Source organism: Zonotrichia leucophrys, chromosome 12 (genome assembly GCF_028769735.1).
Source record: "Zonotrichia leucophrys gambelii isolate GWCS_2022_RI chromosome 12, RI_Zleu_2.0, whole genome shotgun sequence".
Lineage (NCBI taxonomy): Eukaryota > Metazoa > Chordata > Aves > Passeriformes > Passerellidae > Zonotrichia > Zonotrichia leucophrys.
In genome coordinates this window covers 19,644,254-19,663,413 of record NC_088182.1, presented here as the reverse complement: position 1 = coordinate 19,663,413, position 19,160 = coordinate 19,644,254, and positions in this window count along the sequence as shown.

The following is a 19,160-nucleotide window of genomic DNA, read 5'->3' as shown; positions in this document are numbered from 1 at the left end:
TCTCTGTACAGGCACATTTGCTCAATAGGACCAAAAGCAAAAAATCTCTCTGCAGTTCTGCTTCACAAGATTAGGTGTTTTTGTCCCCAATGCCATGCACAGACACCCCGTTAGGGATGCAGAAAGAGCTGTGATTGCTGTGCCTTGATTAAAACTCCTGGCACCCAACATGGCACAAGGCTGTGGGATTTATTACTGTCTCTGTGGATCCTGTTTGTTTTTTCCTATGGAAATCCAAGTTTATACAAAGGCCATTGGATGGAACCTGCACGCCTTTATTATTACTAATAGTGGCTGGAAGTGCAGATCCAAATGATGCATAACATTTTTTTTAAAGTAAACCATAAGCCAAGTTAAATGAACTTTAAAAGTGAACATGATTCATAACAGATACCATTTTAAAACTGACCAGACACAGCAAATGTAAATTCTGTCCTTTTAACTGTAAAATGTTTAAGCTTATTTGCAAAGGAGTTTGAAAAATTAAAACCATACCTTCTCTGTGTTTCTCCAGCAATGGAGAAACATCAGAGTTTGCATTTGAAAGGATGGCAATGCAAACTGTAGAGACAGGCTGGATGTCTACTTGAATTATCCTGCTTGTTGAGGGGAAGTCTTAAACTGATGATCACATATAATCTGTAATGTATTAAAAGCATATTCTTTATTGGAGTCCCCATATTACATTTCAAATACATTTCCATGGAATGTTTCAAAATGTCATTTAAAATTATTTCTATTTTCATTGAAATGGCATGTGTCCCCTCAACACTCATCTAGAACTTTATTATTATGATTCTTTGGACAGTTTAAAGACATGAGATCACTTTTTGTGGTTTTGTGTGCCTCCCACTACCTCTGTTCCCGCTTCAGTGCTAATGCCAGCTCCACATCCCCCCAACAGTTTAGCTCCAGCTTCTTGGCCTCTATAGGCTCTGTTTCAATTGATCAGAGGTTTGGCTAACTTAAATATTTAGGCAATATATAATAACTGTATCTCAAACAAACACTTATTGTAACCATCACTCCAGTGCTTGCTATTGTTAAGAAACAGAGTCCTGGCTTCCATTCTAGCACCTCTTTTTCAATTGTGTTTTGTTCAGTGGGTTTTTTTCATACTCCCAGGGTGATTTTTGTCACCTGGAAGGTGATTTTTCAGGAACAGGGACTTTGAAGAAATTGTGTCTGGAAAAGCTGGAAGTTAACAAAGCATTCACAAGTACAAATAAACTAGAACCTTAAATGAGTTCCAGAATGATCCTGAGAGTTTATACTCTAGCAAGAAAACTGAGTTTTATATCTTACCCAAAAGAACCCATGAGAAACATGAATTTTCAGCACTGAAGACAGGCCAGGAGTGGGAGCTGTGCTGGTGCTTCTGGAAGTCAGAGAGGTCATGAGGTGTCATCAAAGCACTTAAAATACAGGGGCTGCTGTGCTGGAAGGGAAGACTTTGACAAAACCTCAGCTCCACTGATTTAAATCAGTTTATACTCCTCAGCAGCTGAGCTGGCTTGAGCCTGTGTTTGTTGACTTCACTTATTCATCTGACTTAGCAGAGTTGACACACCTAAAAAAGAGGGTGGAAAGGGCCTGGGCAATACATTGTGCTTGTTTGTCTCCACTCCTCTTTCACCTGGGACAGTGGAATTTGGTGGAAACATGCCCCATATTTAACTGACAAAGAAAAGAAGCTGCTAACATATTCAGCAGACTCTAACCATTAATGGGTTTAAACCACTGCTCTTTTGAGTGATTTTTCTGGGATTGCCTGAAGATTGTCTTGAGGTGTTCACTTAAATCCAGCAGCTCTTGTTAAATTATACGAGTCAAGCAGTAGCTTGTGGAGCTGTGTGTGCTTAAACCTTGTGTTTTATTTACAACTGATGGTTTTGGAAGAGCTCCTAAAGCTGTTGTCTTGTAACTGATGGGTGCTCAGATACTTCTACTTTTGAAGGAGGGAACCTTCTCTTGAACAAAAATGAACTTTCTGACCATAGAAATGTTAAAAGAGAGCAACAGGTATACAGAACTCTCCGTCTATTGGCTCCAAAACAACTTGGGCAACTTGGCAGCTCCGTCCTGTGTGTGCTGCCATCCCAGCAAGTAAACTGAGCCCTTGAAGATAAGTTGGGAAATTGGTTCCTTGTCCTCTGTGTCTTGATTGAACCTTGTCAGAGCCAAAGCCAGTGGTGTGGCTTTCCCCAGCCAGTTAAAAAACCATTCCTGTTAATGAATAAATCAAGATTACTTTTATGAGTAATATCAAAGTGACCTGGTCTGGCTGAAGACATCCCTGCTCATTGCAAGGAGAGTCAGACTAGATGGTCTTTAAAATGTCCCTTCCAACCCAAACTGTTCTATGATTCTGCAATTATGTGTTCCTATTCTTTAATTTCTGTGCACATTTATTTCTGGAGAGAGATTACACTCAGAGTTTTTGGTCCCAGGGCTGTAACATCCACCCAGGCATCAAGGCTGGGAACAGTTCAGACTTGCTGAGATTTCTGCACATGTAAAATGGTCAATGCATCTCGGGCTTCTGAGACCTTCTACTTTTCATTATTTTAGCTCATATTTCTTATATTTCAGCATGCCATCTCAGGTGTTTTCTCCCAAGGAACCTTTGTTCCAGACCATCTGACTGTTTCAGGAGCACTTGGACAAGAAGAAAAACACGACAGTCAATTAAAAACCAATTTTTTTGCTCTGGTGTCATTAATCAAATGCACAAGCAGTCCCAGCACTGACACCTGGCAGGGTTAATGTTTAAGACCTGTGGCAATTATAGTTCCCCTGAAAATCGCTTGGCCAGCAAGTCACATAAAAGCCTGTGATTATGAAGGAAATGGGAATTAGCAGAAAAAAATTAGGGAAAGCAGTTGAAATACACTGGTAGCAAGGAAGGCAGAGAAGAATCTGACTGATTGGAGCTCCCCTGGGGAGAAGAAACAGGGTCTAAGGGTCACGCCTTCACTGAATTAGTAGTGTCTGTCATGTGAAACCAAAATAAAGCAGCATCAGAAGTAAAAGATTTTCTGTAGAGAATTCTGTACTCTTGCACCTACAGCCCAGGGAGGCCAAGTGCAGAACAGTGGGCTGATTTTTACTATCCTAATTCAGCCACAATTCTCTCCTCTCAGACATCTATTTCCTGCTAAAGAACACGATGCCCAGAGATTTGACACACAGATACTTTCAGCCATGAACAATTCCAAGATTACACACAGTCGTCATTTCCATCAGCTCCTTGCCCAGCACATCCTCTGGTTTGCATCTTTGCACTCCCCAAAAGCTACACAGCTGGAGCAGACACAGCTCAGATGAGAACTCGTGTGGGTAGAGCAGACTGCAGGACATGTGCTCTCCCTCTCTGAACAGCACGAGCTGGGCGCTTTCTGTGCCAGATGCAATCACACCTGCAGAAAAGCTTCTGGTAAGCAAACAGTAGTTTAGACAAAGAACTTTGACTATTTGGAGACAATTTATTTTATATCAGTTGCTAGAAAAGCCTTAGGACAACTAAAACAGCTCCTTGTTGCAAGTGTGGGGCCATAGTCTTAGCTTTTTGAGCTTAATTTAGTGTTAAGATAACATTGAGAGACAAAGAGTGGCCTTGCTTCCTGCTTGGCCAAAATTTCAGTGTTTCAACTGAAAGTGTTTTCCTTCTAGGTCCACAAGATGGGTCATTCTTTGTGAGCTCTGTCACAAACATCTCAGCTCCCTCACAGGGCTGCAAAGAATAACTAACCTCTGATTTAATGCTGAATTACTTGCAATTGTGGCATGCTCTAAAGAGCAAGCGACTAATTTCAAATTGTAGGACCAATTCAGTAGTGATGGAGAAAGCAACTGATGAAAATGCCAAGCTGTGGTAAAGGAAACACTGAAAAGCTCTGAGACAGTGCCAAATTTTGGAAAAATTTGGGGGTTTAGGTCCAAACCACGGTCATGCAGCTTCCGTGATTACTCCACTGATGGTGTGCTCCTTAAAGCAACATACCTCTGCAGCAGGAAGCTGCATGAAACAGGATGGTCTTTAAGGTCTCTCCAACCAAATCATTCTATGATTTTGTGAAATGGTTCATTTTGACTACACAATAATAATTAGGATGGAAAGAAGAGATGGTTATGCAGCTAAATGAAAATACAGCACAGATTTTCTGTTTCCCAAAGGAAAATAATTGTTCCTATTGTTTTATTATAATAAAAATAGATCCTTTGTTTCATTGCAGAGTTAGTTTTTGTAAAGCTCAGGGTCACTGAGATGACAGAGTGGGGAGATTCTGGGAGGTGCTCGCAGGTGGAACATCTACTCTGGCAGAGGAGGCGGCTGCGCTGAGCAGCCCTGGCCTCTGCAGCTGGGGATTCCTCATGGCATTGCTGTGAGTTCCCAACCCTCCTGAGCCCCCAGCTCCTGCTCAGCATGCAGGGCTCTGAGCTGGAGGGATTGCTGCCTTCTCAAGAGAAACACCTTCTGTAGATCCATGAGAAGTTCCATTTTGAGACCATGGAGAAAAGCGAGGACATTTCACAGGGGGAGCAGTAAGAAGCAACTTCTCAGTGTGCTCAAACATGGCTTTGAGATAAATCCTGCCTCCAAAGGTAAAGAAAAGAGCAAGGGAAATGAGAGTGGAGGTCTGTCTGTGCGATGGCTTTGTCAGGTCCTGAATGAGGAATGCTTGACATCCTTGAGACTCTGACTCCATCCCCTGAGGTGGGGAACTGGGCAGGGAAAGGGAGGAAAAGGTAAAGAACTTGCTGAGAAATGTGTCTGGGAAGTGGTGGTGATGCAAGGGGATTTTCTGCCTTTTCAAAATGGTTAATAGATTTAAAATAGTGCCTTGGCAATGCAATTGGTGCTAAAATCCTCATGTCCCAACTGCAGAAATATATGAATGTTTATATACTATGACAATATGTTGTACTATGCATTATGAAAAATATGGATCAATGTAAGAAGACATTTAAATTAACCCCAAACTGGCTATTTTCTTGTATATTTAAAACATCTGGCTGAGAACAATGCCATAGCCTGCATTTTGTGTATCTCAACATGCAGGCTGTTTTTCACATTTCAACTGAAAGTCTTTCCAGTAAGCAGAGTTCTTTCCGTAAAGAAAGTTCTTTGGGAGTTTCCCCCCTATTTATTATTCCCTATTATTAATAGGAGGCAAATGAACTTTGGACCAGACCCTGTAAGAACTGCACTTCTTTAGTGATATATTATTTAGGAATTTATTATTGCTAAAATGACAGCAATGCTTATTATTGCTACAAGAATACATGCAGACTTAGCAGATTCAATATTTAAAAATAGTAAATTATTTTAATCAACATCTTTCTTTTTCTCATTCTTTCATGCTTCAGTACAAATGTGTCCACTGATTTCATATATCATTTTATTAGACAAAATAAAGGTAGCAAATTGATACTGACAGTGGAATAAAAATAAGAAATCCTTGATATTAACTGAATTGATGCCTTCATGATTCAATACTAGTGTTGCTTCCAATCTTTAATTTCCATGATATTTCTGCTGGAATCTTGTTTGGTTTTCAAATGCATTGTTGAGATTTATGTTGCTATCTATTCCAGCTGTTTTCAAGTTCTGCTAATTTGTTTCCCAGATGATACCTACTTACAGAACCATTTCACTTGTAGTTATTGCAATTGCGTCTTCTAGCTGCATTGGCTTCTGGATGTCACATTTTTCTTCCATCAGGACAGGTTTTCCCACTGCTTCTGCTATTTATTTCTCTATTTCCACAGCAGTGGCCAGGTGCATTGAAAGTCTGGTTCATGAGATCTGGAATTGCAAAGAGGTTGGTGAATTAGTCCATAGCAGCAGTTTGTCAATTTTGGAAAATGAAATTAAAATTAAACTTCAGTTTTTAAGATTGAGTAACATAGGGTTTTGTTGTAGCAATTGTGTCTAATCTCATCCCATGGATCCAACAAATGGATCCAGTATTGTTGTGAATTCTGTGAGCAGTTGAGGGGATTTGAACCTGCACTCACACACTTCGCTGTATTCAGATTGTGCTGTATTCACAACACCTTTTGTGGTTGTACAAAATACCTGACCGTTTTCTGATACATTTTTGTTGCGTTATGTTCTTACATGGTTTAGTTGCATTAACTTGTACTTTGGTTTATCCCAGTTCCCCTGTTATAACGGTTCTGCCCCTGCTGCCCCGTCCCTCCTTGTCAATGTCCATCTTGCCACCACCTCCCCCTGTTCCCCAAAACCGAACCCTTCCCTTAACCCCTCCCTGGTGTCCTGTCCTTCACTCGAGGCCCATCCTCTCCCTCTAGAAACTTCTACCAAGGCTGTTGAGTGATAGGTTCAGGCACTGGGGCTCCTCCCTCAGGTGGCCCTGATTGGTCCCCTCACCTGCCCATTTCCCTGCTCCCCACACCCTCCTGTATCCCCATTGGCAGGCGGGAAAACCCCTCCCTGGTTTGCCCTCCCCTTTTTAACACCCTACAGACCGCCCCCCAAATTGGGGTCTTCATCTGGCTGGATTTCCTGGGTGTGGGGCCTTGTTAGAGCTCTGAATAAACCTGGACTTTGCCCCCAGTTGGAGTCCACTCTCCTTCTTCTGCCCATGTGCTGCTTTCCAGTCCTAAATGTGAGAGCCTCAGCTGCTCTCTGCCTTCCCAAGGAATGGGAGATTTTCCCTCACTGCCTGCAGTGCCAGAGCCAGCCCGGGTGGCTCTGAGCACACACTTGGACAGCCACTGCCACACATTTATAGGGGAAAATAACAGGGTCACAGGACCTGCCCAAATCCAAGCATTTCTGTATTCTGGGGCTTTTTAACATCCAAGCCTACACCTGAATTCTAGTTTTACACTACTGGAACATTATCAGTGTCTGCTAATATATTTTTCCTTATTTCCAGGCCTATCTTTATTTGCAGCTTCTTCAGCTTCTTCTTTCAGGCATCTTGCTGCTCTAAACCTTGGAATTATTAACGCCACCATAGAGTGGGAACAATTCAGCCAATGTCAACAGAGGGATTGAAGCTACAGCTGGGGACATCCCCTCAGCATTCACTGAGCAATGTAAAATACACCTGAAAATTCTGGTGTTTGTGTCCAAGCCAACACCAGCCCCTCTGGCAGCAGCAAAGCTGCCGTGCCCTGCTCCACCTGCACTCCTGGTGCCCACCTGGGGTCACTGGGCCCTGCTGGGCTCTGTGGGGAGGGACCTGCAGGGCCAGGAAAGTGCTTCAGGACAGCCAGAAATGACAGAACTCCTGCTCTCACCTCCCTTGGGGTGTCCCTGTCTCTCAAAAGCAGGGCCTGTCCTGGGCCGATAACGCGGGCGATGTATCAGGATAAGACCAAGTTGCTAATTTGAAAATTGGCCTTAAAGATAAAATTGCACTGGAGAAACACGTTTAGTAATTAACTGGAACAGGCAGCAGTTTTCTTGGCTCAGCTCAGTGTGGTTTCCGCTTACTGTGGTCTCTGCTAAAGAAAACTTTTCTGTAATTGCAGGTTAAGGCAGTGTGCTATGTAAATAACACAAATAAAGCGACCTCTTTTTGTACAGTTTTGAACTCTGTGGGGTTCCTGTTATCTGGTATGCAGACAAATTCTAAATCGACTGACATTCTTTTTCAGGAAATTAGTATAGTTATGTAATATAAAACCATACTTTAATAGGATATTTGGGGGTTTTATTAAGCTGTACGTTCATCTTTAAATGACATTTAGTGTTTCTTTCTAAAACAGAAATAATTAGAAATAAAAATAACAGATGACAAACTAAATGAAGTCCCTAACAGAGATTAAAAATTTAGTTAAATTTGTCTTCATGACAAATCATCAGGAAGATTTCCAGAAAGAAAATATTTCATTTCCTATTTTTTACACACCGCCCCTCATACCTACTGCAGTATGTTTCAAGGAGGAAAATTTTGCATCAAGAATGACAAATCCGTATTTTACTTTGAAAATAACCTGGATACTTAACTTTTTTCAGTTATGTAATAATACTTTTCTTCTATGTAAATAATTGTACAGTATTTATACAAACTCCAAGACACCAGGTAGTGATCAATTCTTGTAACTACTAAAGAAAGCATTTCACTTCAAGGTTTGCAAAACATTCATAAATTGGCTGGACAGAGTCACAAATTGCTTTTCAGTTGTGATAAGCCTTCCCTAATGAATTTGGACTTCCTAAAACTCCTCAAATTGAATTTGTATGCATAATGTTTCTATGAACTTCTCAAATGCTCACAAATAATTGCACTTGGCAATGCATCCTTTGAAAAAGGATTGTATTACCTTTTGGAAAAGCTCAGCTTGAACTGTGCAAACTTATTGGTGAAATACGTAAGGGTCCTACAGAAGATTCTGTTTCTGGAGGATTTTGGCCTTTTTGTACTCAAAGCAGCGCTGCAGTTTTTCACTTTGGCGCCTCTCTGCAGCCAGTCCTGGTGAAATTAACGGTGCATTTTTGATTTAGGGGAGTTTATAAATCACAAGGAAAGTTCCATCACCACCTTTCAGATTCTTTATTAATATAGTGCTCTTCAGTGAGTTGGACTACATGGAAATACAAAATATAACTCATTATTAGCCTTTTCTCTCTTTTAAAATCTCAGTGACTTGCTTCACATTTACCTGACGGCTCTCAAAGTAACGTCCTTGTGCACTGCGACGTTTCAGACTATTTGGCTCCTGTGTTCTCTGTGTTTGTAAATCGTTATGTGAATAAAACCAAAGGCAGTGAAACAACAGAATGGAATAAATTCTCCCTCTATTCCTGTGCCATCTTTTAGGAGAGGATAGTGTGGTGGTAGAGGGTTTGAGAAAACACTTTCTCACTGACTACCAGACAGGCTGAAAACTGTCTGCAAGGCATATCTCTAACAGACTGGCTTAAAATATATCAGATTAAGTGTTATTTAAATTGGTATTAAATCCTTGCAGTGTGCTTGCCATGTGAAGACCGTATCTTCATCTCTGGGGATTAACAAATTCAGTGGCTTAAGGCAGAGACATTTTGTAAATACACCCTATAAATTACATGTGGGCTTTTGGGAATAACCCAGACTGCTGTGGGACACCCAGCCAGCCAGAATGGCCAACATGTGGCTTTTCCATTGCCTGTGCACCTCGGGAATGCTCCCAGGTATGTCTGAGGCTGGGACTGCCATGTGCTCTGGTGGCCATCCTGAGTTTCACTCTGAGTTTTCAGTCCTTACAGCTTTCTTTTTGCCACCAAACCCTAAAGCTAAAATCTCTTTTTCCTCCCCATGGATCCTGAGAGTTCATGTCTTCCCATGGACCACCTTGATGCTCTGTGTCCACAGCTTGGTGTGCTTTTCCTGCACTGAGATGCATCATCAGCGTGGTGCCATGAGCAGCTACACTCATGGAGCAAGAAATGGGTTTTAATATTAAATTGGGAAAGCCTGCACTAATAAAGCAGCATGTCATTTTCCCTCTCTCTTTTCTAATGTAGGTAAATTCAAATTAATGCTCTCAACTTACTATATGTTGGCATAACTTACATCATGGATAAATCTCATATTTCCTTCAGTGTTGTGATCTGATATACATTGCCACATGCATGTGCTACACATTATGAATAAAGCTTTAAAAAGCCTCCTTTTATAGCTGTTTATGTTATGTGATTGAGTTCTGGTAGAGAGAAAATTTGCCAGGACTAAAGGTTATTACTGGCTGTTCTGCAACTAATATTGCCTAGAACTAAAGCAATTAGGCTTGACAAAATACGAGCTGCTTAAAAAAATGCACTCTTGAAAGTTGGGCTTGTAATGGAACTTGATTTAATACATGCTACTGACGTGGAGATTTTAATTAAAAGAAGGAGAGAAAAATAGCTGCTCTGCTAAGATGGAAGTCCAAGGGAGGTTGTCCTGCAGGTGGGCAGAGTGGAGGTGGTTTTGCAGCAAAATGCTTCCCCTGAGGGGATGGGGTGGATGATGGAGGAAGGATGGATTCTGCATGGAGCAGTAATGATGAACATAAAACTGTGAAAAATAACCAGCTTTGTCGTTGTATCATTTCCTCCTGGGACACAGGAATTGTTTTTGCAGTGGATTACCTTCACTTCGTGCAGCAAACCCCAGAGGTTTGGGCCGGGAACGGCTGCCATGCATCAAGAAGCACCAATTTCCATGCTTTATTTCATGGCTGTCAGAAAGAAGGGGGAAAACGCTTGTAGGATTGTCCAGAAGATTCTCACTCATTGTTCTGCAAGTGAACCTTGACTCAGACTTTCAGTTTCCACCAGCAGTATTCAAAATACAGATGGGTGAATACTTCATTCTTTTCATTTCTCTGGACAGCCCCAAAAATTTTGGGCTGAGTTGAATAATTTTGAGTCACTATGTAATGAGATCTAGTTCTTTATCCCAGCAAAATTAAAAACTGAGCCAAAAAACTGGAAACAAACTAATCCAGAATGCTTAGTTCAAAAAATAACGCATTTAGTCTGATTATTTTTAGTTTGCATTTAATTTATAATTAAATAAGCCTAGCCTTAAGACATTATGTTGAAACACAAATGGCATTTGAACAAAAATTTTTTTTTCATCTCCTCAGAATCGTGGAGGCTTTTAGTTTTATTTTTAACTCAAACTCTTGCTAGAGTTTGGTAATCCTTGTATCTGGCTTAAGTTTTGGAAGGGTTTTACCAGCTTCATTCATACAACCAAGAGGACATCCCCCCATTCAGACATTCCATATTGGTGTTGGTGTTATTTAAATTATATTTTACCAACACTCCTGCTTCTCTCAGTCCTCTGGGATTTAATTTTCAGTTGTCAGTCACTGACAAACTGAGGAAGATGCAGCATTTCTGATTCTCTGCCTTTTTCTGTACTAGAATGAGCCAAATGTCTTAGAAATAAAGGTATGGCTAAATGCTTTTAGTTCTACATTCTCTGTCAGTTCAGTACAACTGGGTTAAACACAACGGCAATATAGATGTACTTATCTCTATAGAAGTCTGTTTATTGATCTACCAATCAAAAAGGTTTCTAAGGAACAGGAATTTTTATGTATACAATGAGAAGCAAAACTACAACTGAGCATTCACATCAGAAAAAAAAAATCTGATATTGAATATTTGAGATTAAGCCAGAACAAAAACTGCCAACAGGATGACATTTTTCTATGCATCTTTGAGTTTTTATTGGAAAATGCCATTCTGTTTAATGATATCAGAATGACCTGATAGTTAAGAAATGCAAATAAAGCTATATTTACATACAGCAACACACATTAATAAACACTGACCTAGGGAGGACAACAATGGACCAAAAGCAAACAAAAATGCTGGTAATGCTGACAAAGACGTATGAGTGGCAGTAGTCTAAAGAGTAACAGAGCCAAGAGAAACCAGGAGGTATCAAAGTGGATCTTGCAGAAGCTTCTCAACATTTTCTGCTGCGATGCATTTTGGGAATTCTGATGTCAAGGTTTTCAATCAAATCTGCTGTTTAACAACAACAACAAAAAAGAAACATTTATATGCTCTGAAATAATCTTGCTGTGAGATGTTTCCAGGAAAATCTTTATTTACGTTACCTGTCACAATGGCCTACGGAGATTGCCCGTGTAATGACAGACAAATCTGGTTTACTGAAAGTGCTTTAAAATGTTTGACAGACACTTCCAAGAAGTTGGAAGACTGAAAATAATATGAATGGTTTCACAAGAGGAAGGCCATAGAGAGCCTCAAGGTTTTTTTAATTTAGAATTCCAGCGAAGCATAAAGAGTATAATTATTTGTATTTGCTGCGTTTTCTAAACTGCATAATACAGTCATTCTTTCACTCCTTAAAGTTGTCATTTTACAGTACAGTTCAGGACTGCAGTGGTAACATATTTTCCAAAGGTCAGTTTTCCAATTATAATCCAAAATTTGATGTTAATATTTTTTCTTATAGCCATGTTGTAACCGCATTCTGTTAATTTCATAAAGATACCATTTAGCTGAGGTAGGTGGTATTCTGGGCATACGAACAGTCACCTAACGTCAACAGCAAGCAGTAACTGTAACTACTGACTTCCCATCATTTGCAAAAAAATATTTTCCCAAAAATTATAGCATGTAAAACTAGACAGCATCCAAGCCTCTCACTGGGAAATGAGAGAGATTTTCTTATTGCTTTATATATTCCTGAACACTTTAAAGTCTCATTAGATTTTGCAGGCAATCTTACACACTCTTCATTTAATATCTGAGATAAACTTGTTTGCCAAGTCCCAAAAACAGAAGTGACCAGCAATGGTTTGGTATTTTTATCTATTTCTTTCCCACCTCCCTCAACTCAAACATCCCTTCAGAGTCATGACAGAAAAATCACAGAATTAATTTAGCTCATACACGCATTAGAATTGGGATAAAATGTAGTATTTTACTGCTTTATTTAGTGCTGCTTTTCAGATCCTTGCCATTTCTTTACATTGTTTGCAGTAAACTTGCAATTTACGTACTCTGGCTTTTTCAACATAAGCTAAATGCTCCAAACCACCAAGACGCAACCTCGGTTGCCGTAGAAACTTCCTTAATTGGCTTTGGGATGAGGAAAGGTCCCGAAAGCTTTCTTGTTCCCTTTGGTCTGCAGCGGGTTTTAAAGCCCGAGCTGCAGGGTGCTGCTGTTTCCCCTCCCTGGGCGGGATGGGCACAGCTCTGGGTGGTGGAGCAGCCAAGGGCAGCTCCCTTGCTGTGCTCCAGACAAGGCAGAGCTGCGTCTGCCTTGATCAAACACTCCTGATGCTCCCCTCGCTGGAAATAAACAGCAGCTCCTGGTGCAGCTCCTCAAACAGATCCCAGCTGAAACCCTCGCTTTTTCCCAAGCTTTTGGGGAGTTAATGTCCAAATATTTGGAGAAGGAAATATTTAAGAGGGAAGGAGGCAGGTGAGACTTGCCAACCATCTCATGAAGAAGTGGAAAGCATCCATGTGAGCCAACACTCACCATGTCAGTAGTGCTGGTCACCCAAAATAATCACCCAGGAACCTCTGATTGCTTGACTTATTTTTCCAGTTTTAAACCATGCTGATTTGAGGAAGAAAGAATGAGGAGCTGTGAGGGGTGTAGAAAGCATTAGGAATTCTGTCTCTTTGGTCACTTGCTTATGCACATTGCAAAGGGACCACAGGAGGCAGCAGCAGGATTTATCTTTATTTGTTCTTCAGGACCGAGAATGTCCCTTGGTACCTCCATGCTCTGTTCTGAGAGCAGAATTTTCAAGGGTGAAATATTTTGAATGAATTTTTGTTTTACCTTTCTGTAATTTATTTTAAAAATTTTGATATATTTCTAAATTTCAGGGAAGGGAACTACTTTCTGGAATTCCTCTGATATCATCTGATATTTCAGACATAACTAGTGTGTGACAAAAAAAGAACGCTTTTTCATCCTGTCCAGTTACTGAGTATCTAAGTCGGGAGTTGGGATTTTTGAAGAAATATATTTTAAATAGATACACTAATAAGTATTTTTGCAATTATTCTTATTTTTAATACATAGTTACAGCAGTTTCTTGAGACAATTTTTAGTGAAGAATTACTGCTTTCGTCTTTCCTTGTCATATCTTGTGTCAATTTGGAGCAATAACAACTCTGCATGGAAAATGTGAGAAAATAAAACCAAAAACGAAATAAAAATTAAATCCTGAGCTCATTAAAATTAATGAAAAAGCTCAAGTGAAAACACCACAGTTGGAACTTGACCTTTGGATTATTTGTCTTCAACATTTTTAAAATTCCTGTTTGAAGACATTCTGAAAAACCCGAGCATTTCAGGCTTTTCAGGAGGAGGCAGAGCCTTCCAGAGAGCTGTTGTGTGTTTCACCTGTGGAAGGGGATTTATTTGCCTGCTGATGGATGGGGCAGCGATTCTCAGTGGGATGGGTGACCCTGCTCCAGAGCGCTGCCCATGGAGTGGCCAAAGCTCGCTGTGGCTTTGGGTCTTGACAAATGTGCTCTGCCTCGGGACCACCTCAGCCTTTCACTGGTGACTTGAACTGCGTTTGAACCCTGGGAAAGCAGGAATGCATTAACCCCCTCAGCCCCGCTGGAGTCCGTGCCAGGGTTCCTCAGACCCACGAGCATCACAGCCTGGAGCCTGGAGCTGCAGGTCACACCTGTCCTGAACACCTCGGCAAAATCCTCAGCAGTGCCCAAATAATGGCACCTTACCATCAATGCCCAAATAATGGCACCTTACCATCAGTGCCCAAATAATGGCACCTTATCATCAATGCCCAAATAATGGCTCCTTACCATCAGTGCCCAAATAATGGCACATCACTTAACACTTGTTTGGCTTCTCAAACTGCTTCACTGCTCATTTTAAACCCACAGGTAGGAGAAGGCTCTTCTCAAGTAATATTAAATTTCGCTCTTGATATGCACTAACAAAGCTTCTTCCAATGGAGTAACGCCTTCTGAATTGTGTTCAGTAAACAAATGTTTGGCTCAGCTGGCCAAATTCCATTTCCACCATTCCCTGTGTTTTCATTTATCCTACAGCAAAATGAAGGCAAAAAAGTAACTAGCCTGAAATAGTAATTACTGGAACTGAGTCCATCTGGTACAGGAAAGGGGTGTGGGATTCTTTCATCTGTGCAGTGCATGATAAATCATGCACATAAATGCAGAAATCGTAGATAAAAACATGACTTATTTAAAAAAAAAAACCCATTGCATTTCATGGTGAAATATTGAATATTATGCTTAAAAGCATTTCAGAAAAATAAGTATGAATCAACAATGTGACAGCTGGAGAAATTTTTAAAGGTACCATAACCTGTTTCCAGTCCTTCCTAACTTTATGCAGTCATGTCATAAAGTACAAATTTCATTTAATTTCTGCTGGATATCCAGCTGTGGCTTCCAAAACCTGTTAAAAGGATTTTTGCAAAATAAATTACCATGTGCTTTCTGCATAGTTGGTTTTCAGTCTTCCAGGACTGTTAAATGCAATCCTGAGTAAATAAGATTGAGTAAGGAGGAGATTTCTTAAGGATCAAATTTTACACTTCCACTCTCATGATCCTAGAAGTTGGTCTGAAAAGTTGGCACCTGTACTTTAATTTTAATTACTTTGCCTACACAAGGTTGTCTCAGCAGCTGTTATCAGCTGTTATCAGCCAGAGCTGATACAATGTAACTGTAGTGACATTCTAGGGGTAGAATTTCTAAAATGCTTTCTATTGCAAGAATTCGTGTTTAACATGAGGATTATGGAATTCAGTATTTATTACTGGCAGGATTTACCTGTTCATCCACCAGGACTTGCCCATGGTTTGAAAGAGCGCGTGAAGAAGTGACGGCGGCTCCTTTACAAGGGGAGTGTGATGGCTCAGTGCTGAAATGAGATCCACATCTTCCCTGGTGTGGCAATAAAATTATCCTGGAAGAAGCCATTCCTCAATGTTTGCAATGTGACAGTGTTATTACTTTGGGATTTTTTTGTTGTTTAAGGTACAGTCACATCTGTGCATCTGAGAGCAGGGCAGGCTGCCTCTGGCTTGCTTTCAGCCTGGCTCAGGTCAAGCCTGAAAGAGAAGATGGGAAATGAAGGTGGGGATGTTGCTGAAAGCAGAGAGCCCTCCTTGGCTATCAGCCCAAACCTGGCAGAAAACAGCAGCTCCTGGCAGCAAAGCAGCCTCTCCAATCCTCCCTGATAATGGCCCTGAGCTCTCCTGCCCCTGGGTCAAGGCTGTGATTGATCTCTGCCCTTCCTCTGTGTCTCTGCAGCCTTCTCTTGTCCCCTGGTCCTGCACCCACCAAGTGTCTCTGCCCAGTCAGTTGTCCACGCAGCAGCAGCTTCATAGTCTGGGAAATTGCTCCTCTGTGTTCTCTTAGAAATCTTGGATATTGAGAGGGAGTCCCTTTGTTTGTGTGAAATCAAACCATGTCCATCAACATGGAGCTGTCAAGATAATTTGAAGCAAACTCAGCAACCCCTGCAGAACTGCAGACAATAAAATGTTTTCATGTTGGACTGTTTATAAAAGCATCCTAGGAGAATGATTTTTCTAGTAGTACTGGCTACTGATGGATTTTACCTTGTGACTTACAGATGAAAAACTTATTAGCAACTTATTCCTAATCTTACTAGGAACTGTTGAACTCATTGTAACTCTCAGGCTTTGTTTGTTTGTTTGCTTGCTTTAATTGGGACAGTTACAAATATTTTTATTTAATTTGAAGAGTCATAGAATCTTTTAGGTTGGAAAAGAGCTCTGAGATCATTGAATCCAATCATCAACCCAACACTGCGAAAGAAAGCTTAGCACATTTAACACAGAACAATTTCTCGGTCGGTTTAATGGTAGAGATTCCATTTATCCCTAAGATTAAGATCCATATAAGGATACTAATGGAAGTCCCATACCACAGCATTGGCTGCTCTTTGTGCATCACAGTGTTTAATAAATGTTTTGCATGGTTTGCTTCCAATAAAAAATGTTTTTTAAAGTAAAACACAAGCATGAAATCCTTTGTTGAAGTTACAAACTGGTAATTGCCTCTGCCCCTTGGGGAGGCTATGGTGGTCCCTGAGCTGCCTGCCCACAGGGCCGTGGGCACTGGGGGCTGATGTGGAGCCCCTTCCTCCTCCCCTCCCTGTCCCCCTCATCCCACAAAGTGCTCTGAAGGAGATGGTGGCTGCTCCGGGGGTGTCAGTAACACGACCGTGGGATGTGCTGTCCCCATGTCCCACAGATCAGCTCCAAACCAGGGCCTTGGGTCTTGTTTGTAAACTTGGAGTGGTGCTGTGAGGATTAGAAGGGATTTTGTGGACTTCTCCAAATTAAATTGTTTGGTTCAGCTGCCTTTGCTAAATGTGTGCTTTAATTCAGGCATATAATGTATCCCAAGTTAGCACAAGGTTTGTATTTGGAGCTAATATTATCTATGTCCATATTACCATCAAAGCTGCTTTAGTTGAGCTAGTGAGAATGCTCACATTTCATTAAAAAAAAAAAAAAGTTATACGAGCTAATTTTTCTGGTTGTTTCTTCTAAAAATAAATAAGAAGCATTATCCTTGCAGTCCTGAAAACAAATCAAGGGTTGCTTGATTGGCTTCTAGTCACCACCATATGCTTTTTTCCTTAGCAAAGGGCAGTAGGAAATTATTGCATTACACAAGTGGAATTTAAAATGTTGCTGATGCACTTAAGGATGCTCTTTCCTGAGAAGAATCATTATGTATGACCACGCTCTTTAAAAATGTGATTACAACAGTTGAGCAGATGGTAGACACTTGGGGTCAGCTCTAAGGAGATCTGTATTTACAGTGTATTAATAATGGTTTAAACTTTCTCATAAATAGATGTTGATTAATTTTAAATCCATTTGTAGAAACCTAGCATTGCCAGACTATTTCCTGAAACCACAATACAAAGTATGATAAACACCATCCCTTAATCCAGACTAATGCACTCCACACATTAAAAAAATTCACTAAAAGGATTAAAGTAATTTTTCAAACATGAAAAAAACCAGATTGTATATTTCATATATACTTGGCGTGTTGAATTTTTGACAGTCCACTCTTTTCATGGGTAGAATTATGTATTTTTATCCTTTGCTGTAACATGCTTTCAAGTAATTTATATTTAATTTTATATTCTGTTTGGGATTTCTTTGCCACTTTGTCACACATCTAGTTCATTCCATTGAGTGGAAAATAGATTAATTCAATCAGGTGGAACAGCAGGAGGAAAATTTAGGAAAAGCCTATTTTAAAGGCAAACGGACACAATTTTGCTGGAAATAGATAGCATTAAATGGCGAGTCTCAACCTTAGGCATTTTTAACCTTGTATTTTGGGTCATAAAGGAGCACAGGGCATTTCTGCAATCCTGAGACCTGCTTGGAGGTCCCAAGCTAAACGCTGTTGGGCTGGGGTATGGATGAGCTGGTGTCAGGGGGGTTTGTGTTTCCACGGCAGTGAAGAGGTTCAGTGTGCAGGGACCTGGGAGATCCCCATCCCTGCCCACAGGGAGCCCTGTGTGCCCTGCAGACACCAGGGACAGAGCACACAAAGCACACAGAGGCCTGGCTGCCTGCTGTGCTTGTCCATGCCAGCACTGGTGCTCAGCGACTTCACCTGTCTGAAACTTGAGGGCAATTACATTAAAAATTCAGCCAACAGCTGACGCTTCACAATCCACACAAACACAAAACCAAATTTGGGATGACAGCGGGGTCATTTTATTTCCTTCATAAAAGTGTATATAAGAGAGAGATGCTCATCATCCTAGCAAATGTTAAACACTAGAGAATTTATGGGCCAGAAAGAAAAAATAAACTGATCTTAAATGGATCTGTGAGCTATCACAGTCTTGAAATGGGATGAAGTGACAGACTTTAATATGGGAGCTAGGGGGTGAAGAAATGATGTTGAACTTTCAGCTTGACTTCCACCAACAAACTTCTGTGCATTATTTTTTGCGTAAAGGTGTAGAACTGAGTAACTTTTTCTTCATAGCATTCCCTTCCTTTTCATTGTTCCTTTGTTTCTGGAAGATAAAGCCTAGAAATTGCCCTCTGAGCAGTAAATGTAGGAGCTACACGTTCTGGCACTGTTTTACAAGGGCCATGGAATTGAAGTATCCTTAGCAAGGGCTTCTAAGCAGTGAGAAATTTATTGGTTTTTCTGTTTGGTTGAAATCTTGTGACTTGTGGATTGGACTTAATGTTCCAAACCCATATCTAAATTTATTCCTTAGATGTGTACTCCTACTGAAACAGATAAAACCCAAGAATGAGGTAAAGTCCCGAATGTGTGTAAATATCATGACACTGTCCAAGGAACACAGTCCCAGGTAACTTTAAAGATCTAAGAGAGAAAACAGGGCTGAACCTCTGTCATTGTGAAGCTGTTGCTTTTGTAAAACATATTAATCCAAATCAGCAAAGTAACCAATATAGATTTTAAAATCCCACTGAATTCAACATGGTTAAGTCAGAGTGGGCTTCACGCTGTGCCTATGTCCAGTCTGATTTTCAGCTCAGTTTTCTCTGATCCTTCTAAGCAGTTTCTCCATGCTTACACATCCTGTTTCAGATGACTAACACAACTTACCAGAATTTGAGTGTAGAAATTGCCATTCTCATGTCCATATTTCTCCCGCTTTCAA